This window comes from Hyla sarda, chromosome 8 (assembly GCF_029499605.1).
Source record: "Hyla sarda isolate aHylSar1 chromosome 8, aHylSar1.hap1, whole genome shotgun sequence".
In the NCBI taxonomy this organism is placed as follows: Eukaryota; Metazoa; Chordata; class Amphibia; order Anura; family Hylidae; genus Hyla; species Hyla sarda.
Genome location: NC_079196.1, coordinates 69,714,232 through 69,741,739, shown reverse-complemented (window position 1 = coordinate 69,741,739; position 27,508 = coordinate 69,714,232). Strand labels below are relative to the sequence as shown.

At 43.7% G+C, this 27,508-nt stretch overlaps 2 long non-coding RNA genes across 7 annotated transcripts in view; one reads left to right on the top strand and one right to left on the bottom strand.

The window, feature by feature from the left end:
• The window catches only part of LOC130284571 (uncharacterized), a 31,426-nt gene extending 21,738 nt beyond the window's left edge, over positions 1–9,688 (top strand). For all 6 annotated transcript variants that reach the window (XR_008847086.1, XR_008847085.1, XR_008847087.1 and 3 more), the window contains 3 exons: positions 3,118–3,148; positions 6,842–7,103; positions 9,201–9,688. This is a non-coding gene — a long non-coding RNA (uncharacterized LOC130284571). The remainder of the gene's footprint in view (positions 1–3,117; positions 3,149–6,841; positions 7,104–9,200) is intronic.
• Positions 9,689–10,936: 1,248 nt separating this feature from the next.
• On the bottom strand, positions 10,937–12,167 carry LOC130285152 (uncharacterized). Its single transcript, XR_008847272.1, has 3 exons — positions 11,774–12,167; positions 11,476–11,683; positions 10,937–11,356 (listed from the first exon to the last, which is right to left on the bottom strand). It is a non-coding gene; the product is annotated as an uncharacterized LOC130285152 (long non-coding RNA).
• Between the last annotated feature and the right edge of the window lie 15,341 nt (positions 12,168–27,508).

Below are 27,508 nucleotides of genomic sequence, written 5' to 3'. Positions count from 1 at the left end.
ATAGAGAACATCAGAGGGATAGAGCCATGTATGTGTGTGCACCGGAGTTGTAGCTAGCTCCTTTTGCGCCCGAGGCGAGAACAGAAGATTGCGCCCCCTCTCACCCATTTTGACACAGGGCACCCATCGGAAATTATATTTTTGCGGGGCACTCCTACTGAATAATTTTTTCATTTGTTGGCTATGTAGATTACAATAATGCTATATGCAGTGACTCACAAATGACGTCTTCACTGATTGGAGTTGTTCTCTGGTTCTTTTCTTCCCCATCTGGCCTAGGACATCATGATTATCACTTCTAGCCAAAACTGTTTAGCACAGAAACTGCAACACAAACATATTAGGCTCTGCATTTTTCCAGCATTATCCTCCCTTTTCTCCACAAATGCATCCAGTCTCTTCCAAAAAAATGCCACCAGCCTCCCTGCAACACACAATGTTTCCAGCCTCACTTAAATGCCTCCAGCCCCCCCCCCCCCACAATGCCTCTGGCCCCACCTCACACAAACTCAGAGTGCCTCCTGTCTTACCCAAATGCCTCAAGCCTCCCACACACATAATGCCTCCAGCCTTAACCACACACAATGCCTCCAGTCTCACACACACAAATTGCCTCCAGCCTTTCTTTTAATAGGTGTATAGGAGTACAGAGGCATATAGGTGTACAGGAGTGACACAGGGGAGTACATGCCACACTGTGAGTGGGTTAGGGCCAGAGTGGAAAATTCAACAAAATTTTGGTGTCATCTTTAACCACCGGAGTGTCCCGGCACCCCTGCCAGGACACCCTGATTGAGAATCACTGCCATGAGTAATGTGTGCCGGACATCTCTGGCCAATGTGCCCCCTTGCAGCAGTGCATAGGAGGTGATTGCCTCAATCGCCTTATGGGATCTACAGCGCTGGGGTGCACCCCAAACTGTTATCTGTACAATCACATTTACAGATACCAGTGCCAGTGGCAGGGAAAGCACATTTTACTTTATAAGGTATTTTATTCCACTTTTGTTGCTACTGTGCAAGTGGGCACATACACTTGAAGCAAAACTTCACCTAACAATATGTATGTAAGCAATCTTCCTAGACCCTGCTATATTTTATGTATTTTTTGGTGTTACTGAAAATATCTTCTGAGCATATTGATTTGTGATATAAAATTACATCTCTATACTGTACTGGAAAAATCCAAAGAATTATCGTATTTTTCGCCCTATAGGACGCACCGGTATATAAGACGCACCCAATTTTAAAGGTGCAAAATCTAGAAAAAAAAGATTCTGAACCCAACAGTGATCTTCAACCTGCTGACCTCTAGATGTTGCAAAACTACAACTCCCAGCATGCCCGGACAGCCAATGGCTGTCCGGGCATGCTGGGAGTTGTAGTTTTGCAACATCTGGAGGTCCGCAGGTTGAAGACCACTGGTATAGGAGGTAATACTCACGTGTCCCCGCCGCTCCGGACCCGTCACTGCTGCCCTGGATGTCGCTCCATCGCTGTCGCTGCGTCCCCGTGGTGTCCCCGACGCTCCGGACGTCTTCTTCCCCGGGATCCCCGCTTTCCATCGCCGTCATCACATCGCTACGCACGCTGCTCCTATTGGATGATGGGACGGCGTGCGCAACAACGTGATGACGTCGAAAGAGAGCGCCGGCCATGCAGGGGATCCCGGCGCGGAGCAGACACCGAGGAGGCAGGTAAGGTCCCTCCCGGTGTTCTGTAAGCTGTTTGGGACACTGTGATTTCCCCCCGGCGGTCACGAACAGCCCGACTGAGCAGCCGGGTTAGTGTCACTTTCGCTTCAGACGCGGCGGTCAGCTTTGATCGCCGCGTCTGAAGGGTTAATGCAGGGCATCACCGCGATCGGTGATGTCCTGTACTAGCAGCGGGTCCCGGCCGTTGATGGCCGCAGGGACCGCAGCGATAGGTGTGTATTCGCCGTAGAAGACGCACCAACTTCCCCCCCCCCCCCAGTTTTAGGGAAGAAAAAGTGCGTCTTATACGGCGAAAAATACGGTATGTATCAACACATTTTTTTAAGCCAATATATACGTCTTTTACCAGTTGTTTTTGAATCTTTTTATTCATTTTAGTCTAATATATGTATACACATATACATATATATATATATATATATATATATATATTAGACTAAAATGAATTAAAAAAGTCAAAAGATGTATAAACAACTGGTATAAGCCGTCTTTATTGGTTTGAAAATATGTTGACATACTTTGAAGGTTTTTATTAGAATCTTTGAGTCATTTGCATGAGTTTTCTGTTTTTCTTTGTACCATAACATTAGATCAGAGAGTATCTAATAGTGTAAAAACTTTTTTTTTATTGTGCTATTAAATGTTTTTAACCCCTGTTGTTTCTATATAATATAGGATGTGAATTGTTACAGTGAGGTATAATTCTACATTTTTACTGCAGAGAGCTGTACATATAATCAGTTTTGTAAGCTCAGGACATACTGTACTAATAATTATGATAATACCGTATATACTCGAGTATAAGCCGACCCGAGTATAAGCCGAGACCCCTAATTTCAACCCAAAATCCCAGGAAAAGTTATTGACTCGAGTATAAGCCTAGGGTGGGAAATACATCATCCCCCCCTGTCATCATCCAGACACCTCCTCTCCGGACAGTCCTGCAGCACCGGACCAGCGCCGAGCGGAGGTGAGTACTGTACAGAACTAAAGGGGGTGAGAGGGGGCTGGATGATGTCGAAGGCCGCAGTGGTCTTCAACCTGCGGACCTCCGGAGGTTTCAAAACTACAACTCCCAGCAAGCCCGGACAGCCGATGGCTGCCCGGGCTTGCTGGGAGTTGTAGTTTTGAAACCTCTGGAGGTCCGCAGGTTGAAGACCACTGCGGGTGGAGAGTTCACTCGAGTATAAGCCGAGGGGGGTGTTTTCAGCATGAAAAATCGTGCTGAAAAACTCGGCTTATACTCGAGTATATATGGTAATAATAGCAATCTAGTAGTAGGAATAATATTGACGACAAGGGTATTCCAAATGAATAAAAATTCATCAGGTACTATATTGAAGCAATTAAATGATAACTATAGTTCCTATGAATGGCTCATGATTGTTCTTTCTTTCTCCAGGTTAAAGCCATAATGGGAAACTCCAACCAAGGTTAGGATCACTATGTATGATTTTTCAATGATATTTTCTTGCCTTTAATTACTAGTTATACATTGGGAGAAGTGACATTCTGTCACTTTAAGATTTACTTACACCAACTGGTTTAGGTCTATTTAAGTTACTGGCACAATATGTTGTAATAATTATACAGTATTTGTATACATGAATGTGTGGAACTACCAGGAAAACAGGCACTGCAGCTTCTAAGGGGCGCACCAAGTGAGAGGAACTGTTTACTTCCAGAGGTAAATAGTCATAAGGGTTATGGAATAAGTACTGAAGATTTAATGCAGATCACTGGAGAAGCAAGGAAAGGACATCATTTTTATTCTGTTACATCACTGTGTTCTGTTACAATACTGTGCATTATTATTTCTATGCTTTTTGTGCTGAAATGACATATCTTACATGATATTTTAAAGGTGTACTCCAGTGGAAAAAAATGTTTTTAAAGAGGTTATCCAGGAAAAAAAAATTCAACTGTCTCCAGAAAGTTTAAGCGCAACTGTCATGAAATTTTGGTGCAACAACCTGCACACAGCCTTTGTACTGTGTGCAGGTGGTGGGTATAGCAATATTTTTACCTCATATTTGCAGGCTTTTATGACTGCAAAAAAGGCTTTTATTCAAAGCCACTGACGGTCGGATAGGCGTGGCTCGAGGTACGCGATGCCCCGTCGCCGCCACGGGGGTGGGCGTGGCGGTGGCAGGGCATCGCGTACCTCGCGCCATGCCTATCCGACCGTCAGTGGCTTTGAATAAAATCCTTTTTTGCAGTCATAAAAGCCTGCAAATATGAGGTAAAAATATTGCTATACCCACCACCTGCACACAGTACAAAGGCTGTGTGCAGGTTGTTGCACCAAAATTTCATGACAGTTGCTCTTTAAACAGATTTGTAAATTACTTCTATTAAAAAATCTTAATCCTTTCTGTACTTATGAGCTGCTGAAGTTGAGTTGTTCTTTTCTGTCTAAGTGCTCTCTGATGACACCTGTCTCGAGAACTGTCCAGAGTAGAAGCAAATCCCCATAGCAAACCTCTTCTACTCTATGCAGTTTCTGAGACAAGCAGAGATGTCAGCAGAGAGCACTGTTGCCAGACAGAAAAGAACAACTCAACTTCAGCAAATGATAATTATTGGAAGGATTAACATTTTTTAATAGAAGTAATTTACAAATCTGTTTAACTTTCTGGAGCCAGTTGAATTTTTTTCCCCTGGATAACCTCTTTAAAAAAATAGCTTTCAACTGGAGTACACCTTTAAAATATCATGTAAGACATGCCCTTTTGTGCCACCTCACGATCATGTGATTGATTGGTCAGAACGACCGACCAATCACTTCCCTGCCGGCGGTGATCGGGGCGGTGATCGGGGCTGGCGGGGGTCTCCTACCTCCCCCTGTTCTGGCAGGGGTCCCCTCATAAGCGGCGGTGGAGGTCCTGGCAACAGGAGCAGTGGCAGCAGCGGCGGTTGTCCCGTCGGCAGGATACAGCACAAGGTGAGGCATGTTCACCTCCTGCTGTTGCTTAGCAACAACTCTCAGCATGCACAGCCAAAGGGCATGCTGGGAGTTGTAGTTTTGCAACAGCTGGAGTTCAGACTACAACTCCCAGCATGCCCTTTGGTAGTCTGTGCAGGCTTTGCATTCTATGAAAAAGTGTGCATCCAGCTGTTGCATAATTACAACTCCCAGCATGCACAGACTACCAAAGGGCATGTTGGGAGTTGTAGCAGTGTGCCTGCAGCTGTTGCAAAACTACAACTCTCAGCATGCCCTTCGACTCAATGCATGCTGAGTGTTGCAGTTTTGCAACAACTTGAGACACATTGGTTGGGAAGCAGAGTTTGTGTCCTATCTCAGTGTTTCACAACCAGTGTGCCCCCAGCTCTTGCAAAACTACAATTTCCAGCATCCACTGAGAGACTGTACATGCTGGGAGTTCTAGTTTTGCAACAGCTGGAGGATCACACATTGCGAAACACTGAATTAAGTAACAAACTGTGTTGCGCAACCAATGTGCCTCCAGCTGTTGCATGACTGCAACTCCCAGCATATATGGTCTGTCAGTGCATGCTGAGAGTTGTAGTTTTGCAACAGCTGAAGGGTCCCCCCCCATGTGAATGTTTTGTCGATACTTGCATCATTTCTTGGTGAAAATTCAAAAATGTTATGAAGAATTTGAGCACTTTGCATTTTTTTTTTAACTTTGAAGCCCTCTGATGTCTTCCAAAAGTAAAATCATGTCAACTTTATGATGAAAATATAAAGTTAACATATTTTATATGTAAATAAATATAACATTTATTTGTTATGACTATTTTCCTTATAAGCAGAGAGTTTCAGAGTAAAAAAATGCTACATTTTCAAATTTTTCATCAAATTTTTGAATTTTTCACCAAGAAATTATGCAAGTATCGACAAAAATGTACCACTGACATAAAGTAGAATATGTCACGAAAAAACACGCTTGGAATCAAATTGAAAAGTAAAAGCATTCCAGAGTTATTAATGCTCAAAGTGACAGTGGTCAGATGTGCACAAAACGCCCAGGTCCTTAAGGTGAAAATGGGCTGGGGTTAACAGGGGTGGACTTTATATGCACCAAAATGTGCAACATTTTGGTGCACATGTTTTAGCTTAAAAGTATACCAATTTAAAAATGATGTAAAGCAAACAGTCTAAATTTTCAAGCAGTCAGAGTTACTTTTGTAAATCTGGTGCATTTGTGGACTGTCTAGTTTAAGGTCTACACTGAGCAAGACAATTTTTATCTCCCCCAGTCGGAAAATTTATCAAGGTCTGTGGTGGACAAAGGCTGTAAAAAGTTGCAAATTTATTGCAAAAATTATTTTTACACTTTGCGCCTCACTCAATGCAGCTTGGTGTAAAGTAAGCGTGAAAGGGGGTGTGGCAGGGATCCGGACTGGAGTGGTCATCTGATGTGCCCTTATGAGTATATGGGTGTGAAAGCAACGGAACAGTACTAAATTGGACCTTGATGTCATCGGATTGCTGTGACAGATTGTATTGGACATAACACATATGGAGGAATGAAAACATCTGTTGATATATATATATATATATATATATATATATATATATAAAAATACTCCATCGCAACCCTGGACTTCACAGTGATGCCGATATTCATCTGCTTTTATTAACATCATAAGGAATCATTACATGTGCTCAATATATACTGTCTGCTATTTGTTATATGTTTCGTTGCTGTATCTACTTTACAGAATGGAATAAGTTATATTATCTAATTCCTATTATACTCTAGTTAGCACTTTTTAACCCCTGATGAACCGTAGTGTTACCTTAAGTACAGGGAAACGCGTCGGGTTTCTAAAGTTTACTTATTGTAGGGTATTGTCCCTGTTGTATGTAAGGGTATTGTCCCTAACAAAGGTCTCCTTACTGGAGTCCTATATACTCCGGATATCTATTGATGTGAATTCCTACGTGCATTATCTTACTATTGTGACATCATTGGGTCACTCGCTGTGTACATTATTCCTGCACAGAGATATCACTATGTGCATTATACCACTACTGGGCATCACATACAGTGTGATATATAGTACTTTTTGTTACCTGGCAATACATATTTATTATATTACCATTATATACAGTGGTACATGATTTTGTAATTCATAATGAATGGTTATTTCAGGACCACATTCCCAAACCCCACATGGAGATCCCCACCATAACGACCACCATCAGCATGATCCTCATCCAGGACCTCCTTCACCTCATCACCAAGGTCCCAACATACAGTATGGTAGTTCTGGACAGTTTAATCCACATGGACAAACTGGTTTACAGGAACACCATGGACATCATGGGCATCAGGATCACCATGGGCAACATGGGCATCAGGATCACCATGGGCAACATGGCCACCATTAAACCTTACTATCTAGCCATTCAGGGTGAGTCTTAATTAAGAAATTTGTATAAAGTTGTACTACTTATTATCTGTCATTACTTTTATGTTGCTGTATCATAAGTCATCAAGGTAGTTTCTGACATCTTCTCCCACTCACTGGCCTTGACTGATAGATCTTTCCTATGCCCAAAGAAGGACAGCTGGTGCCGGGAGAAGCTGCCGGAGACCTCCCTCATGACTCCAGGTCCAGGCAGCAAGTGATGACAGGTTTCCATTAAAGATTCTAACAACGAGAGTATTATTTGCATGCTGTGCTTGCCTTATAGAAAGAGTAATGCTATTCAATAGTATAGCTTTATTCAGTGGTAGCAATCCAACTATTGCATGTAAAACTCCCATATGGGGACTTAAAAAGAGTTCATCAAATAATGATTTATTTATTTTTTAAATAGAAATATACCGTCCTCTAATAAAAATTTTAATCACTCCTCCTTTCTATAAAAAAAAAAATCTAAATATTTGGTATCACCACATGCCGAAATGTCGGAACTATAAAGACATAATGTTTATAATCCCATATAATGGCGTAAACATAAATCAAGATTTTTGGTCACATTACGTGCCAGAAAGAAACTAACTAGTGTGATCCAAAAGTCACATATGAAGTGGAACTAATAAAAATACAGATCACAGGGCAGAAAAATGAGCCCTCATACAGCCCTGTATACAGAAAAATAAAAATGTTATAGGGGGGCCAGAATAGAACTATTCTAAACACACTTATTTTCTTTAAGTTTAACTGTTTTTAAAAGCAGTACAATAATAGAAAAGCATGTAAACACAGGTATGGTTTCAATTGTATTGATCCACAGAATAAGGAAAACATGGCAGTTTTACTGTGAAGCGCACTGCGGAAAAACTAGACCCCCCCCCCCCCCCCAAAATGGGCAGTTTTCTCTCCAATTTCCCCCAATTTGTGCTGTATATTTTATGGTAAAATAAAAGGTGTCATTACAAATTACAATTGATCACACAAAAAACAAGCCCTTAAATGGATCTGTGGATAGAAAAATAAGAGTTATGGCTCATAAAAAAATTAAGAATAAAAAACAAAAATGCAAAAAGCATTGGTGGAACAGTCCATTTTTTACTTTCCTGCATGATCAACAGCTAAGGGCAACTTATCTAATTACTTGACAACAGTTTTGATACATTTCCCCCAAAGTGTCTTATAATAGTCTTTATGATATTGAGAAATAAGTACCGTATTTTTTGCCGTATAAGACGCACTTTTTCTTCCCCAAAACTGGGGGGAAAAAGTCGGTGCGTCTTATACGGTGAATACACCCCTATCGCGGCGGTCCCTGCGGCCATCAACGGCCGGGACCCGCGGCTAATACAGGACATCACCGATCGGGGTGATGCCCTGTATTAACCCTTCAGACGCGGCGATCAAAGCTGACCGCTGCATCTGAAGGGAAAGTGACACTAACCCGGCTGTTCAATCGGGCTGTTCGGGACCGCCGCGATTTCACCGCGGCGGTCCCGAACAGCCCGACTGAATTGCCGGGTTAGTGCTTACAGGACACCGTGGGGGAGGGGGGACACCTTACCTGCCTCCTCGGTGTCTTCTCCGTTCAGGGATCCCCTGTATGGCCGGCGCTCTCCTTCCTCGTAATCACGTCGTCGCGTACGTGCGTCGGCGTGCGTAACGACGTGATGACGGAGACGGAGAGCGAGGATACCCGGCCGGCAGCAGAGACGTTCCAGAGCGACGGCGACACGGCGACAGCGATGGAGCGACATCCAGGGCAGCGGTGACAGGTCTGGAGCGGCGGGGACACGTGAGTATTACCTCCTCCTATGCAGTGGTCTTCAATCTGAGGACCTCCAGATGTTGCAAAACTACAACTCCCAGCATGCCCGGACAGCCGTTGGCTGTCCGGGCATGCTGGGAGTTGTAGTTTTGCAACATCTGGAGGTCCGCAGGTTGAAGACCACTATTGGGTTCAAAATCTTTATTTTTTTTTAGATTTTGCCCCTAAAAATTGGGTGCGTCTTATACGCCGGTGCGTCCTATAGGACGAAAAATACGGTATACACATGCCTTGTGCACTTACTGGTATTTTTGTGTTTGCAGTGCCAAAATGAAAGAAAAACACTCATGATGCTGAGATACAAGAAGAGTGAATGCAAGAAGAGCACCATGCTACATTTACTATACATGACTATATAAACAGACACGTTTACTGTATATGTGTTAATAAGTTACTGTTATCTTTAGTTTTACATATTTCTTTTTTTCCCCCAAGGTTGAGGCAGCATGGTGTCCCATGTTGTACCTTTTTCTGGTGTTTCCCACCATATAGCTTACAATTATACAATCTACAAATAACCATACCAATCTGTGCTTCATTATAAATGTTGTTTGGTGCCCAAATAATAGTGTCATCAGCTAAATAATTCTTCCACATAGTTACCTCAATAACAATTTACACAATACCACCAACAACATACAGTGCAGATATAATGCAGTTTAAAATGACAAGTAGCAATACTACTAAATATCTATCAATCTATCTATATATGTTAAAATTTACCTTAAAAAAAATGGCAGCCAGCTTTAATGACAGGTCTTAAGGGGGCAGGTTGGGGGGGGGGGGGGGGTGGGTTAAGTAGGTTGGTAGGTGTTGTCTGTTTTCTATATGTCCCACAGTTTGCCTATTCGTGGGCGTTATACTATTGTGAATGACTAATCATGAACAATTTAATAATAAGCTTGAAATGATTATTTACTATAGCATGTGTAAGCCTATCATTATATAGTCCATAGAAATATTTGTGAGCCTGTTATTAAATTGTTCCATCGTTATTTATTCATAATTGTATATCTGCCATATCTTCGCATTATCACAATAATGAGACGCTTTACACATTTGATACGTATTAAGAATAGTTGTATTTTAAATGTAATAATGTTCTATGGAAAAGTGGCCATCAGAGCACACACTGTTTAAAAATAAATAAAAACAACATAGCAATTATAGCATAATCACCTGCATTATGCTGATTATGAATCATGTGATTTATTGATTATGTGACTCTAGGATTTCTATAAAAAATTGTGAGGAAAAGCTGTAGAAAAAATGACACCAGAGCATGCTGTGTTTCGGAAAAACAATCACTAACCTAAAAAACACCACTAAAGAGAGAAAAACGGAACAAAAAAAATAAAAAAAAAATAAAAAGCATTGTAGACATGGCGTTTTCTATTTCCCATTGACTTCCGGCTAACGTATGGACACAACTTCATCCATGGAATTTTTTGGCCAACATTTTTTTTTACATCAAAACTGCCTTGGGTAAACCCATCCTTAAAATATAATTGAATGGGTTGGAGCTCACAATAGCAGACCTGAGGTTAAAGGGGTATTCCAGGCAGAAACTTTTTTTTTATATATCAACTGGCTCCGGAAAGTTAAACAGATTTGTAAATTACTTCTATTAAAAAATCTTAATCCTTCCAATAGTTATTAGCTTCTGAAGTTTTCTGTCTAACTGCTCTATGATGATGTCACGTCCCGGGAGCTGTGCATGATGGGAAAATTTCCCCATAGGAACTGCACAGCTCCCGGGACGTGAGTCATCATTGAGCAGTTAGACAGAAAACAACAACTCAACTTCAGAAGCTAATAACTATTGGAAGGATTAAGATTTTTTTAATAGAAGTAATTTACAAATCTGTTTAACTTTCTGGAGCCAGTTGATATATATTAAAAAAGTTTTGGGCTGGAATACCCCTTTAACTGCAAATCTCTCACTCAAAGAGAAGCAAAAAAATTATATATACAAGAAAACCAAGAGAGCAGTCCTCAATGTCTCAGTCAGTCAGAATGCTGAGGGTGTGGTGGGTATATGGTGAGATAATTACATGAAGCCAGCTAAACCATATCAAATATTAAATAATAATAAAATGCAAAATATTAATGAAACACAAATTATATGAGAAAGACGGAATATCTGCTCCTACTAAAATTGCCTCCACAGGGCCTTTGCGGTGTACTATATAAAGGCATACAACAAAACAATACAATCATGGCTTGTCACACACTCTGTGTGTATATGTAACACACTAGGATTATGGGTTCATATCACCTGTACAAAGAAAATGTTGCACTTAAATTTCAAACACTGAGCCTTAATCATTCACATAAATGACTAGTTTGCGGCGATATATTCCATCTGTAATAAAAAATGATCTGCATGTAACTAACTGGTATCAGCACTTTAGTCCACCTGTGAATAAAGAGGGAACATTCCTAAATTTCAGTTTAAAGGACCAACAGAGTTCCAGACAAATCAGACAGTTCACATCGTATGCTCCATAGACTGATACCGGCACTGGGTAGGCTGACCTGCGAGAGAAAACTTGATGCTACTGGCACTCTGTGCTACTCGCCACTCCACGTCGACCGGTTCAGCTCCTGCCTGTGGCTGCGTGCCCTCTCGCTCCAGCCGGTGGCGGCTTATGATGTTCAATGCGGCTGCACACGCTGGCGAGCTTGCTGGAAGTTGCGGTCAGCTAACTGCAGATCATCTGACCAGGTATGGGGCGTGCGCTGCCTGGAACAGGTTATAGCTTATATTTTGCAGATATGTTAAATGCAAAGTCCCAATAGGAAGGGGTATAGATGGCAGATGCCAACCTCTTACCTATTTCCTCTGGGTCCAGTAATTCTCCGCAGGTGTAAAAAAGTCTCAGTGGCGTACTTCAAAAAACACTTGTATTTGTGTGTATAAGGATCAAGCCTGGATAGCCGCTTTCTCATTAAATACAATCACCAAACGCATTTCTGGGTATAGTAAGGTATAGCCTGACCCCTTTCCCTGAAACGCGTTTGGTGATTGTTTTAATGAGAAAGCTGCTCAATAATCCCTTAGACTGGGATTCCACTTGCCAGTGAGCCAAAGCCAGATGTAGGTTCAATAAGAAAGGCAAAGAATAAGTCCTTCCTTATATTTCCCATTCCTTTTCAATACATTGCTGGCTTTGGCTCAAAAACTAAAGTGGAATCCCAGCCATAAACTGTTGTTACTGAAAACTTCTCCAAGGACACAGGGGGAGATTTATCAAAACCTATCCAGAGGAAAAGTTACCCAGTTGCCCATAGCAACCAATCAGCTCGCTTCTTTCATTTTTAACAAGGCCTCTGCAAAATGAAAGTATCGATCTGATTGGTTGCTATGGGAAACTGGGCAACTTTTCCTCTGGACAAGTTTTGATAAATCCCCCCCACAATATGGGAATTCCCTTAGCAAATTCCATACCACAATGAGAGACATTTCATTGTGAAGATTGGACAAGGTCTCCCTGCCCCTCTGATCCCTTGTGGCTCTGGATCTCATACCTCTTTGGGAGTGTAGCCTGGCACTGTAGTCTTCTTTGCAATTTATTACAATGTATCTGATCACTCTTTATAACAATCTAGAGTTAATGTAAATTGCCACTATAAAAACAGAAGCAGTAAACTTTGTCAAAAACAAAATGTGTCAGTTTCAAAACGTTTGGCCACGACAGTAGAGCTATATTCTGGTAAAATACACATTTGTTACTCAGCTGCAGGGGCTAGGGGGGCTAAAAGGGGTCTGATGCCCCTGGTCTGACATCCATAGCCCTGGGTCTTCAGCATAGCCGTTTACTACACTCATGGAACACAGAACTAAAGAATGCTGAAGGACCTGCGGAGAAGTGCTGTATATGTGTCAGAGCTGTAAGTATATGTGTCTGTCAGTGATGTATGTATATGTGTCTGTCAGTGATGTATGTATATGTGTCTGTCAGTGATGTATGTATATGTGTCTGTCAGTGATGTATGTATATGTGTCTGTCAGTGATGTATGTATATGTGTCTATCAGGGATGTATGTATATGTGTCTGTCAGTGATGTATGTATATGTGTCTGTCAGTGGTGTATGTATATGTGTCTGTCAGTGATGTATGTATATGTGTCTGTCAGTGATGTATGTATATGTGTCTATCAGGGATGTATGTATATGTGTCTGTCAGTGATGTATGTATATGTGTCTGTCAGTGCTGTATGTATATGTGTCTGTCAGTGATGTATGTATATGTGTCTGTCAGTGATGTATGTATATGTGTCTGTCAGTGATGTATGTATATGTGTCTGTCAGTGATGTATGTATATGTGTCTATCAGGGATGTATGTATATGTGTCTGTCAGTGATGTATGTATATGTGTCTGTCAGGGATGTATGTATATGTGTTTGTCAGTGATGTATGGATATGTGTCTGTCAGTGGTGTATGTATATGTGTCTGTCAGTGATGTATGTATATGTGTCTGTCAGTGATGTATGTATATGTGTCTGTCAGTGATGTATGTATATGTGTCTGTCAGAGGTGTAAGTATATGTGTCTGTCAGTGATGTATGTATATGTGTCAGAGCTGTAAGTATATGTGTCTGTCAGTGATGTATGTATATGTGTCTGTCAGTGATGTATGTATATGTGTCTGTCAGTGATGTATGTATATGTGTCTGTCAGTGATGTATGTATATGTGTCTGTCAGTGATGTATGTATATGTGTCTATCAGGGATGTATGTATATGTGTCTGTCAGTGATGTATGTATATGTGTCTGTCAGTGCTGTATGTATATGTGTCTGTCAGTGATGTATGTATATGTGTCTGTCAGTGATGTATGTATATGTGTCTGTCAGTGATGTATGTATATGTGTCTGTCAGTGATGTATGTATATGTGTCTATCAGGGATGTATGTATATGTGTCTGTCAGTGATGTATGTATATGTGTCTGTCAGGGATGTATGTATATGTGTTTGTCAGTGATGTATGGATATGTGTCTGTCAGTGGTGTATGTATATGTGTCTGTCAGTGATGTATGTATATGTGTCTGTCAGTGATGTATGTATATGTGTCTGTCAGTGATGTATGTATATGTGTCTGTCAGTGATGTATGTATATGTGTCTGTCAGAGGTGTAAGTATATGTGTCTGTCAGTGATGTATGTATATGTGTATGTCAGGGATGTATGTATATGTGTCTGTCAGTGATGTATCTATATGTGTTTATCAGTGATGTATGTATATGTGTCTGTCAGTGATGTATGTATATGTGTCTGTCAGTGATGTATGTATATGTGTCTATCAGGGATGTATGTATATGTGTCTGTCAGTGATGTATGTATATGTGTCTGTCAGTGATGTATGTATATGTGTCTGTCAGTGGTGTATGTATATGTGTATGTCAGTGATGTATGTATATGTGTCTGTCAGAGGTGTAAGTATATGTGTCTGTCAGTGATGTATGTATATGTGTCTGTCAGTGATGTATGTATATGTGTCTGTCAGTGGTGTATGTATATGTGTATGTCAGTGATGTATGTATATGTGTCTGTCAGAGGTGTAAGTATATGTGTCTGTCAGTGATGTATGTATATGTGTATGTCAGTGATGTATGTATATGTGTCTGTCAGAGGTGTAAGTATATGTGTCTGTCAGAGGTGTAAGTATATGTGTCTGTCAGTGATGTATGTATATGTGTATGTCAGGGATGTATGTATATGTGTCTGTCAGTGGTGTATGTATATGTGTCTGTCAGTGATGTATGTATATGTGTCTGTCAGAGGTGTAAGTATATGTGTCTGTCAGTGATGTATGTATATGTATACTTGTTGATGATGATGAAGCCGATCGCAATTGGGAGCCGGGTGCAGAAGGGGCTTCATCATCATCAGGAGAAGAGAGTTGCAGGTTGTCCGTGAGGTAGCTGCTGAGCCAGCAAGGTGGTAGCATGGTTGGCAGTCAGCATGGTGGCAGAAGTGGAAATTCTGGAGCCAAACGTGTAGGGAGAGACCACCTGCTTTGCGGCAGCTTGCCTTCACGGAAGGTAGTGGAACAGGGGTTCCTGGAGACGGCGGCAGAAGCAGTCAATTAATGCGGACTGTTGGTGGGAAAATAAGCTACTCGGCGGTGTGGCAGTGTTTTATCAAGTATCCGGAGGAGATTCACATAGCCACATGCAAGTTATGTAGGCAGAAGGTGAAGCCAGAGTTTCAGTGTTGGCACCACAGCCCTGCATCAACATATGCTTTGCCACCATAAAGCGGCCTGGTAGAACCGTGGCTCCAATGTAGTGGTCCAGCCTGCTACATCACCCAGTGGCATGCTGCTCCCTCTTTCAGCCAGCCCAAGCTCCACCACCTCAGCCAAAGGGAGCTGTGTGCCATACCCTCCTTCTGTCACTCCGGCTGCTCCTGCTCCTCCTACTTTTAGTCAGCCATTCCGCCAACAATCCATCGGTGAAGCCATGTCTGAGAGACAACAGTATGTGCCCACTCATCCAACGGCGCAGAAGCTGAATGTGCTCCTGTGGACTCTGCAATTTTCAGAGAACTGATGGCTTGTGCAGAGGCGAGGTGGAGAGTGCCAAGCTGTCATTTCTTTGCGAAGAAGGCAGTACCAGCCCTGCACAATTTTGTGGAAGAGAAGGTGGGCCAGTCCTTGAGCCTGTCGGTGTGTACCAAAGTGCATGGCAGCGCCGACGTGTGGAGCTGTAACTATGGTCAGGGACAATACATGTCCTTTACGGCTTACTGGGTGAATGTGGTTCCTGCACAGCCACAACAGCAACTTGGACAGGTCATGCTGCTTCCTCCTCCCCGCTCTCAGGCCGTTGGTCCTGTGACTCCGCCTCCTCATCCTCCACCGTGTCCTCAGCATCCACTGCCCAGACAAGTCTCAGTGGCCCTTCAGCATATCAAGTGTGCAGGGCATGGCGGTGTCATGCTGCTCTTCACATGGTTTGCCTTGGCAAAAAGAGTCACACAGGGGAGGAACTGCTAAAAATCATTCATAAAGAAACCAGAGCATGGCTTACTCCACAAAAACTGGAAATGGGAACCATGGTGACTAACAATGGGAAGAACATCTTGCATGCGCTGTGACTGGGAAGGCTGAGCCATGCGCCCTGCATGGCACACATGTTCAATCTGGTTGTGAATCAGTTCCTGAAGTGTTTCCCCAATTTGCAAGACATCCTAACAATGGGAAGGAAACTTTGCATGCACTACAGCCACTCGTACACCGCAAAGCACACCCTCCTTGAGCTGCAGCATCAGAATGTTATCCCCCAACATAGTCTGATTTGTGACACTGCCACATGTTGGAATTCCACCCTCCATATGTTGGACTGACTGTACAAACAGAGAAAAGCCATCACCGATTTCTTGATGATCCAAGCGGATAGGGGTAATCTCGTGTGTAACTTCAATGTGAACCAGTGGCAGCTCATAAGTGGCACCTGCCGTTTGCTCAGGCCCTTTGAGGAAGCCACATTATTAGTAAGTCACCAGGATTATGGGATGAACAACGTCATTTCACTGCTTCATTTCTTACAACACGTGTTGGAAACAATGGCTGGTTAGGGCACTGGAGACATGGCATCTAAATCTCACAGCCACATGAGCCATGTGGGGGCTGGACTGGAGGAGGAGAAGAAGGGGGAGTGGCACAGTGGAGCACAGTTTAGGTTTTGTCAAATGTGCATTTTTTCTATTAATCTGACACGAGATGAGGAGCAGGAGCAGCCAGAGGGTTATGAGGAAGACGAGACAGAGGACCCAGACACACCGTGGAAGTATGCAGTGGAGATGGAGGCAGGGAGTACCTCCGAGTCACTTGCACAAATGGCACGATGCATGCACACTGGCTTGCGTAGTGACAGCCAAATTGTCACCATTCGGTAGCGGGATGATTTCTGGATCTCCACCTTATTGGATCCTCGCTGCCGCAACAAAATTGGGGCCTTTTTTACACCCACTGAGAGGGAGGACAAAGTGAGAGGCATCCTATGTAGTCAGTTGACCTTGAAGATCCGCTGGACTTCTGGGCAGCCAAACTTGATTTGTGGCTGCAACTAGCAGAGTTTGCCCTGGAAAAGCTGTCCTGCCCGGCCAGTAGTGTGCCATCAGAAAGGGTGTTTAGTGCAGCGGGAGCCATAGTCACCCCAAAGAGAACTCGTCTGTCTTCACTCACCTTTGTGAAGATGAATCAGGCATGGATCAGCCAGGATTTCCAACCACCAATGCCTGATGCATGAGAGTAGATTGACCATGGTGCCACACCAACACTTCCCAAATATGGATAGTGCCAAACAGTTTTCATCAACGGGTACTGGTATTGCCACATACCGCAACACTCTGTCATAGGCTCCCTTTCAGGACTCCTGATGCTGCTGCCACCTCCAGGCTGTCTCATTCAGCCACTATATGGTCTCTTCTCATGCTTCAGCCAACTCCAGGCTGTGCCATTCAGCCACTATATGGTCTTTTCATGCTTCAGCCACCTGCAGGCTGTGCAGTTCAGCCACCATATGGTCTCCTCATGCTTCAGCCACCTCCAGACTGTGCCATTCAGACACTATATGGTCTCCTCATGCTTCAGCCAACTCCACGCTGTGCCATTCAGCCACTATATGGTCTCCTCATGCTTCAGCCACCTCCAGGCTGTGCCATTTAGCTGCTATATGGTCTTTTTATGCGGCCCCAAACTCCAGGCTGTGGCATTCAGACACTATATGGTCTCCTTATGCTTCAGCTACCTCCAGGCTGTGCCATTCAGACACTATATGGTCTCCTCATGCTTCAGCTACCTCCAGGCTGTGCCATTCAGACACTTTATTGTCTCCTCATGGTTCAGCCAACTCCAGGCTGTGCCATTTAGACACTATAGGTTCTCCCCATGCTGCCACAAACTTCAGGCAGTCAATCAGCCACTGTATGCTCTCCTCATACTGATACCAACTCCAGGCTGTGCCATTCAGCCACTATATAGTCTCCTCATGCTTTAACCACCTCCAGGCTGTGCCATTCAGCCACTATATGGTCTCTTCATGCTGCCACAAACTCCAGGCTGTGCCATTCAGACACTATATGGTCTCCTCATGCTTTAGCCACCTCCAGGCTGTGCCATTCAGCCACTATATGGTCTCTTCATGCTACCCCAAACTCCAGGCTGTGCCATTCAGCAACAATAGGGCCTGGGCCTAAAAAATGTTATGGTAGCATTAGCTACTATAAATCTTCAATTTAAATTTCAAAATTGATCTTTTAATCTTGGGGATTGTGAAACCCTAGTGTCTACTCATGCTGCTGCCAGCTCCAGGCTGTGTCATTCAGCAACTATATGGTCTCCTCATAATGCCAACACCTCCACGATGTGTCATTTTGCCCCTGTATGGTCTCCTCATGCTTCATCCACCTACAGGCTGTGCCCTTCAGACACTATATGGTCTCCTCATGCTTCAGCCACCTCCAGGCTGTGCCCTTCAGACACTATATGGTCTCCTCATGCTTCAGCTACCTCCAGGCTGTGCCATTCAGACACTATATGGTCTCCTCATGCTTCAGCCAACTCCAGGCTGTGGCCTTCAGACACTATATTGTCTCCCTATGCTGCCACAAACTCCAGGCAGTCATTCAGCCACTATATGGTCTTCTCATACTGATGCCACCTCCAGGCTCTGTCATTGTGCTGCCATGTGACATGTGGCTCCTTGTTATATTTGGTCCTTTGTACCCACACGCCGGGGCCCGGCACATTAAAACTTGGGAGTTAACATTTCAATTTCAAAATCTTTAATTTCTATTTCAAAATCTTAAATTTCAATGGTCTCCTCATGCTTCTGCCAACTCCAGGCTGTGACATTCAGACACTATATGGTCTCTTCATGCTTCAGTCAACTCCAGACTGTTTCATTCAGCCACTATATCAGTGATGGGGAACCTTTTTGAGCCCGAGTGCCCAAACCGTAATGCAAGCCAACTTTTTTCCCTCAAAGTGCAAGCACAGCAATGAAATCAGAATACTGAGGTTTAAGTTTAGGAAAAACAACTTAGGTAGGCAGTATGTTCCCCCACATTAGGTTGCAGTTCCCCCGCATTAGGTTGTAGTTCCCCCACATTAGGTATGCAGTATGTTCCCCTACATTAGGTAGGCAGTATAGTTCCCCCACATTAGGTTGGCACTATAGTTCCACCACATTAGGTTGGCAGTATAGTTCCCCCACATTAGGTTGGCAGTATGGTTCCCCCACATTAGGTTGTACTTCCCCCACATAAGGGCGCAGTATGCTCCCTCAAATTAGGTTTTTGTTCCCCCACATAAAGTTGTAGTTCCCCCACATTAGGTTGCAGTTCCCCCACATTAGGTTTCAGTTCCCCCACATTATGTAGGCAGTATAGTTCCCCCACATTACATTGTAGTTCCTCCACATTAGGTAGGCAGTATAGTTTCCCAAATTAGGTTGTAGTTCCGTCACATTAGGTTGTAGTTCCCCCACATTAGGTTCTAGTTCCCCCACATTAGGCAATAGTCCCCCCGCATTAGGTAGGCAGTATAGTTCCCCCACATTACGTTGTAGTTCCCCCTTATTAGGTTGTAGTTTCCCCACAATAGGTTGCATTTCACCCACATTAGGTGTAGTATGTTCCCCCACATCAGGTTGTAGTCCCCCCACATTAGGTGCAGTATAGTTCTCCCACAGACATACAGCCTTCAGCCATATACAGTGTATGGCTGGAGGCTGTATGTTTGTGTACTGCCTCACAGTGCTCCATCCACCGCTCCTCCAGTCAGGGGTAACAACCTATTACTATGGCCTATAGGCCATAGCAGTAGGTCCCGGGACCGGAGGAGCGGTGGTCGGAGCATCGAAGCTGAAGTGTAGCTGGTAACTTACCATGCCGGCCAGCGCGCGTCCTCCTCCTTGATGCTCCGACGCTCCGCTCCTCTGTTCCTATGGGTGCATGCACGGGACATCAGTGATGTCCATGCGTGCGCTACCTCTCGGCGGCCCCTGCGTTTTTAAAGTTAACACGGGGCCGCAGAAAGGTAACCAGGACATCCTTGTGTCCCGAAAAGATCCGGGACACAGGGATGTACCGGTTTGCCCCGCCTGGTGAACTATGGCCGCGTGCCCACAGAGGGGGCTCGGCGTGCCACCTGTCAGTGGTTCTCCATCACCACACTATATGGTCTCCTCATGCTTCAGCCACCTCCAGGCTGTGTCATTTAGCCAATATATGGTTTACTGATACTGCTGGGCCTGAGCACTAGCTACCATAAATCTTCAATTGAAATTTCAAAATTCATCTTTTAATCTTAGGGATTTTGAAGCCCTAGTGTCTACTCCTGCTGCTGCCAGCTCCAGGCTGTGTCATTCAGCAACTGTATGGTCTCCTCATGCTGCCAACACCTCCATGCTGTGTCATTCAGTCACTATATGGTCTCCTCATACTGGTGCCACCTCCAGGCTTTGTCATTTTGCCGCTCTGTGGCAGTGACTCTAATAGCGATGCCTGTAATCTGCATGTCATACTGAATAACAGTATTATTTCACTACCCCAGCACACTCCATATGCGTGCTAGAACAAAGTAAAGTGTTCTACACCCCTTTTGAGTCTCTCTGTAGGCCAGAAATAGCTGTTTTTAATATAGATTCGCCGCAAATAAATTCGGATAGAACCAAATTTTTTAGGAAAATGCGGCAAATTATTTCAAAAGTTCGCTCATCTCTACTTGTCAACTATGGTTACACTACATGTATGTGTCATTATTACTTTATGGATTGCTGCATCTCTCAGGTCACAATCGGCTTCTAGCAGATACCAATACCTTTTTATTGCTGATGTTACTACCTGATTCATTGTGTTATTGCCAAAAGAGAATGTAAATCTTTTCCTTTTTTCATCTGATGTTTTTCTTTTCTTTAACAGGTTGATTCTAGGTATTTTTTCTGCTTTTCTATAACTCTTTAACTCTTTTCAATTATATTTTCTGAATATTTTCTTCTATTTCTTCCTTTTTAGTTCTTCTGCTTGTGTTAAAGGACAACTGTAGTGGTCAAAAATCCCTGCCCAAATGTTCCCCAAACAAAAGTTATACAATTCAGTCAATTAGTTCTATTTACCTATATGCAGCCGTTTCTGAGATATTAGAGTTGCCAGCATAGCCCAGTAGTCCTGCGTCCGTCCCCTATTCATTACATTGCAGCCGCCATCTTGGGGACAGAGATCTCTTCCTCCCAGCAGTGTTTGTGCTCCCCCTAGCCTCTGTAAGGTCCTCCCTGCTTATGCATATGCATGAGCAGGTGCTTTCTGAGGCAGCCATAGGCTCATCCTCAGAAACGCCCCTATCTGTAAGATTCAAGCAGGAGGAGAATGAGGACGTCCACAGCTCCTCCCCCCTCCCCTGCTCTGTCTACATAGGACCTCACTTATCACCGGGAGGATTCAAGTTTTCATGGGGGAAACACAGAGCAAACCACAGAGCAGGGAGGGGGGGACGTGTGTGTGAAGGAGACATATTACACTGCACGGGCTGGTGGTGTATACAGGGAATAAATATCATACTGGAGATGATTCTGTGTGTGAGAGGGGGAGGGGGACTACTGAGTGACACATGCTGGGAGTTTTAGTCCCTGTTATGTGTGTGTGTATGCCAGTGTTTCCCAACCAGGGAATGCTGGGAGTAGTAGTTTTGCAATATCTGTAGGCACCCTGGATGGGAAACACTGGTGTATGAACTACAACTCCCAGGAGACTACAGAGATACAATAGAGGTGTTTGTGAACTACAACTCCCAGGAGATTACAGAGATACACTAGAGGTGTTGGTGAACTACAACCCCCAGGAAACTACAGAGATACACTAGAGGTGTTGGTGAACTACAACCCCCAGGAAACTACAGAGATACAATAGAGGTGTTGGTGAACTACAACTCCCAGCCAGGAGACTACAGAGATACAATAGAGGTGTTGGTGAACTACAACTCCCAGGAGACTACAGAGATACAATACAGGTGTTGGTGAACTACAACTCCCAGCCAGGAGACTACAGAGATACAATATAGGTGTTGGTGAACTACAACTCCCAGGAGACTACTGAGATACAATATAGGTGTTGGTGAACTACAACTCCCAGGAGACTACAGAGATACAATACAGGTGTTGGTGAACTACAACTCCCAGCCAGGAGACTACAGAGATACAATATAGGTGTTGGTGAACTACAACTCCCAGGAGACTACTGAGATACAATATAGGTGTTGGTGAACTACAACTCCCAGGAGACTACAGAGATACAATACAGGTGTTGGTGAACTACAACTCCCAGCCAGGAGACTACAGAGATACAATATAGGTGTTGGTGAACTACAACTCCCAGGAGACTACTGAGATACAATATAGGTGTTGGTGAACTACAACCCCCAGGAGACTACAGAGATACAATATAGGTGTTGGTGAACTACAACCCCCCAGGAGACTACAGAGATACAATACAGGTGTTGGTGAACTACAACTCCCAGCCAGGAGACTACAGAGATACAATATAGGTGTTGGTGAACTACAACTCCCAGGAGACTACTGAGATACAATAGAGGTGTTGGTGAACTACAACTCCCAGGAGACTACTGAGATACAATACAGGTGTTGGTGAACTACAACTCCCAGCCAGGAGACTACAGAGATACAATATAGGTGTTGGTGAACTACAACTCCCAGGAGACTACTGAGATACAATATAGGTGTTGGTGAACTACAACCCCCAGGAGACTACTGAGATACAATATAGGTGTTGGTGAACTACAACCCCCAGGAGACTACAGAGATACAATATAGGTGTTGGTGAACTACAACCCCCAGGAGACTACAGAGATACAATAGAGGTGTTGGTGAACTACAACTCCCAGGAGACTCCTGATACAGTAGAGGTGTTGGTGAACTACAACTCCTAGGAGACTACTGAGATACAATAGAGGAGTTGGTGAACTACAAATCCCAGGAGACTACTGAGATACAATAGAGGAGTTGGTGAACTACAACTCTGAGGAGACTACTGATACAATAGAGGTGTTGGTGAACTACAAATCCCAGGAGACTACTGAGATACAATAGAGGTGTTGGTGAACTACAACTCCCAGGAGACTACTTGTGTGATTGATTGTATACAGGAGAGCCGAGTGTGATTGTGTGTCTCTGCTCTGCTGTATACACTCGATCACACACTCAGCTCTGCTGTATACACACGATCACACACTCGGCTCTGCTGTATGCACCTGATCACACACTCGGCTCTGCTGTATACACACAATCACACACTCGGCTCTGCTGTATAGACACAATCACACTCGGCTCTCCTATATACACTCGATCACACACTCAGCGCTGCTGTATACACACAATCACACTCTCGGCCCTGCTGTATACACACATTCACACACTCGGCTCTGCTGTATACATATGATCACACACTCGGCTCTGCTTTATACACTCAAACAGCAGAAAGCTGTCACGGCATGCTTGGATGTACAGTCTTACAACAGCTGGAGTCACCTCTGCAACTCCAAGCATGCACATACAGCAGAAAGCTGACAGGGCATGCTGGGATTTGTAGTCTTGCAACAGCTGGAGGCATCACTGGAATTCCCAGCATGCCCGAACAGCATATAAAATAACTGGGCATGCTTGGAGTTGTAGTTGTGAAAAAGATGGAGGGACCCCTATCAGGACAGTTTTATAGACAAACAATTATGGTTTTTTTTAACCATTTTTACTTTCACTATCCACTCTCCAGTGCCCACACTGATTCTGCTGATTCTAGCTATGCAGACTGTCTGTCTACAGTGAGCACGGAGGCAGCCTGCTTCATCACTGGACAGGAGCCAGCATGGAGAGGGGTAGATGAGCAGAAGGGGAGGGTGTATGCATAGGGAAGGGAGATGTGGGCAATACAATATAATAATTTGCTCGGGGGGATAGAACAGGGGGAGGGCAGCAGCTTACAGGAAGTAAGCACAAGGCATGATGGGAGATGTAGTTTTACTTTCACTTCTCCTCTGTAATTCGTGTGCTGATAACGGGAGAACGACTGGGCCAATTTTGATGGGGGAGACATCGTTGGAAAGGTCTTTCAAAGACCTATTAAATGAGGTAAAAACAAGTTTTTCTGCCCAGCACTGCAGATGTCCTTTAAATAGGTTTCCTTAATCTTTTTTAACCCCTTAAGGACGCAGCCCTTTTTCACCTTAAGGACTCAGCCCTTTTTCACAATTCTGACCACCGTTGCTTTACGAATTAATAATGCGAAAACGCTTTTACCGAATATTCTGATTCTGAGATTTTTTTTTCGTGACATATTCTACTTTATTTTGGTGAAAAATTTTCGGCGTTACTTGCATCCTTTTTTGGTGAAAAGTCCCAAAATTTCATGAAAATTCTAATCTAACTTTGAAGCTCTCTACTTGTAAGGGAAAATGGATATTTCCAATAAATTTTATTTTTATTCACAAATACAATATGTCCACTTTATGTTGGCATCATAAAATGGACATATTTTTGCTTTTTGAAAAAATTAGAGGGCTTCAAAGTAGAGCAGCAATTTTCAAAAATGTTATGAAAATTGCTAAATCTGAAGGGACAGATGTTACAGAACTACAACTCCCAGCATGCCTGGGCAGTCCAGGCATGCTGAGAGTTGTAGTTTGGCAACATCTGGAGGGCTACCGTTTTGGCACCACTGTAACATGCTGGGAGTTGCAGTTTGGCCTTCCTAGTGGTTGCCACAGTAAAGATCACTTTACTTTCACTTTAAATCCCCCTCTGCCGACCGTCGCTTCCCTACCTGAGCCAGGATCCAGCAGTCTCCAGCGAAGATCGGGGGGTCCCCAGGCATCTTCTTTGCAGGTACCCGGCCTCCATCTTCTGTCCATGTTCCCCTCGACATCCAGGGGTGGGCAGAATGGGGGGTTGCCATGGCAACCCACTGTCCTGCTCTGCCAGGTCAGAATCAGTTCTGACCAATGGCAGGGGATAGGAGGAGATCGCAGCACTGCGACCTCACTTCTAGCCCTCAGGATGATCGGAGCTGTCTCTGACCAGAGACCCGATCAGCCCGGAATAGCAGAAAATCGCATGTCTGAATTGACATGCGATTTTCTGCGATCGCTGACATAGGGAGGTCTCAGGACCCCCCTGAGCGATGTGCCGGGATGCCTGCTGAATGATTTCAGCAGGCATTCCTGTCCGGTCCCCAACCGGCTACTGGCGGGGACCGGAATTCCCATGGGCGTATGCATACGCCCCACGTCTTTAAGGACTCGGGATGCAGGGCATATGCATACGCCCAGCGTCCTGAACAGGTTAATAGTAAAAATAGTACCAACTTTTTGTCTGTACCAATTTTCGCCATGCTTAAGCGCATTATTGGAGAGGATAAACTGTAAAGAGTCACAAATGAATTCATTGAATTGAATAGATTTCTCTGTGGATGTAAGGAGTTTACGTATAGCCTTCACACCAGCATCATGTGGGATGAGGGTGTACAGGCTCTCTACGTCAATTGAACAAAGATGGTAATTTTCATTCCAAACTGTATCTGAAAGATGACATAATACATAGCCAATGTCTTTTACATGCGTAGGCATATATTTCTACAATGGACGCAACAACCAGTCAAGGCACTGCGACAATGATTCAGTCACAGGGGTCGGCTCTGTAACTTGTGAACCTTTGGTAAAAAAGTACCATTTAGGGTACATTGGAAATTTAAGAAGTAGAAGTTCTGCAGTCTTATATGAGAGGATGCCTTTTTCTGTCTGTGTTCTTAAAAAACATCTCAAGTGATCCTGAATGCACTGTACTGGATTATCTGGGAGGGGTTCATACATATTATTATCTTCTAGCTGGTGTTTAGCTTCATAAGTGGAGGGGATTTAGCCTTGCACTGGAGGAGATAGACATTATCTTCTCTTTCAGTGTGATGTCGAGTGGATTATAAAACTTTTTGCACTGGGACTAATCGATTTAAATGATCGCAACGGCTTGAGACCGTTTTTGTAACAATTTTATTTCTTTCTATGTGTTTGTTGCTATGTATTGTTACAAGTTCAATCTGCACACAGGTGTGAATGGTGACTGAAGGATTACCTGTGTGTAGTGAGATCAGCAGCCTGACGAAGCATGCAATGATGTGTGAAACAGCTGTTGCTGATTAGCTCCTCTGTCTGCATTCGGCAGCTCCCCGCTGCATGTATGTTTTTATGCACAAGATGGAATAAAACCTAAGAAGTTTGTCACAGATGCTGAGCTGTAATTTTTGTAATTTTTCTATGGTTGACTTCATCTTGGAGGTGTGTTTGGGGTGGTTATTATGTTGAAATTCTGCCCTTCGGCCCAGTCTTCAAGGGGAAGGGATCATGTTTTGCATCAGTATTTCACAGTAATACTGTTGGAATTTGTTGGAATTGATTTGCCATGAGGTACCCTGTTGAACTTCTAGTGACCAGTATTAGAGAGTGTGAGAGCAATAACACCAATTTTAAGACACCTGCTCCCATTTCAAACCTGAGACCATGTAACACTAACGAGTCACAGGACACTATGGAGTGAAAATGGACATTTGCCCACACTTTTGTTGCCAAAGTTTATACATTAATGTGTGGTGAGTTATTTTAAGGGAACACAACATTAAGCACTGTTATACAGGCTTTACATTGTAGCAGATTTCTTCAGTGTTGTCACATGCAAAAAATATATAATAAAATATTTACAAAAATGTGAGGGGTGGACTCACTTATGTGAAACACGGTATAATGCAGTGTTATAAGAGGAGCATCTGATATCAGTCACATTTGATGAAAATGTCTAAGGGGGTTATATTGGTGCTGTAGCCTTATAAGAGGAGCAGCTAATGTCAGATACATGTATGATATTGACTTTGCTGAGCCCTCTACTGACCTCTAGGGGTCAACTTGGGAACAGAATCTGTGTGGCCAATAACCTACACTGTTCTACTGACATCTGCGGTGGATTTATCAAAAAAGCTGAGAGGCCTCTGAAAAATAGAAGCCAACTTTTTCTCTGCACAGGATTTGATAAATCCCCACTATAGTATCTATTCACGATAGAGTATTCTTTATGTTGACATCTTGGGAATGTGATTGTACCTTCTTGTTCCACCCACAGCAAGAGATACTGGTATTGTTTAGGGGCAATTTATTTATTTATTTATTATTTATTTAATAAAGGCATGTTTACTTACTATATGTTGCAGATTTTCTGATGCAGATTTTATTAACCCCTTAAGGACCAAGGACGTACCGGTACGTCCTTGGTCCTGCTCTTCTGATATAACGCGGGGTTACACAGTAACCCCGCGTCATATCATGGCGGGCCCGGCGTCATAGTGAAGCCGGGACCCGCCTCTAATAGCGCGCAGCGCCGATCGCGGCGCCGCGCGCTATTAACCCTTTAGCCGCGCGCTCAAAGCTGAGCCGCGTGGCTAAAAGTGAAAGTTCCCGGCTAGCTCAGTCGGGCTGTTCGGGATAGCCGCGGCTAATCGCGGCATCCCGA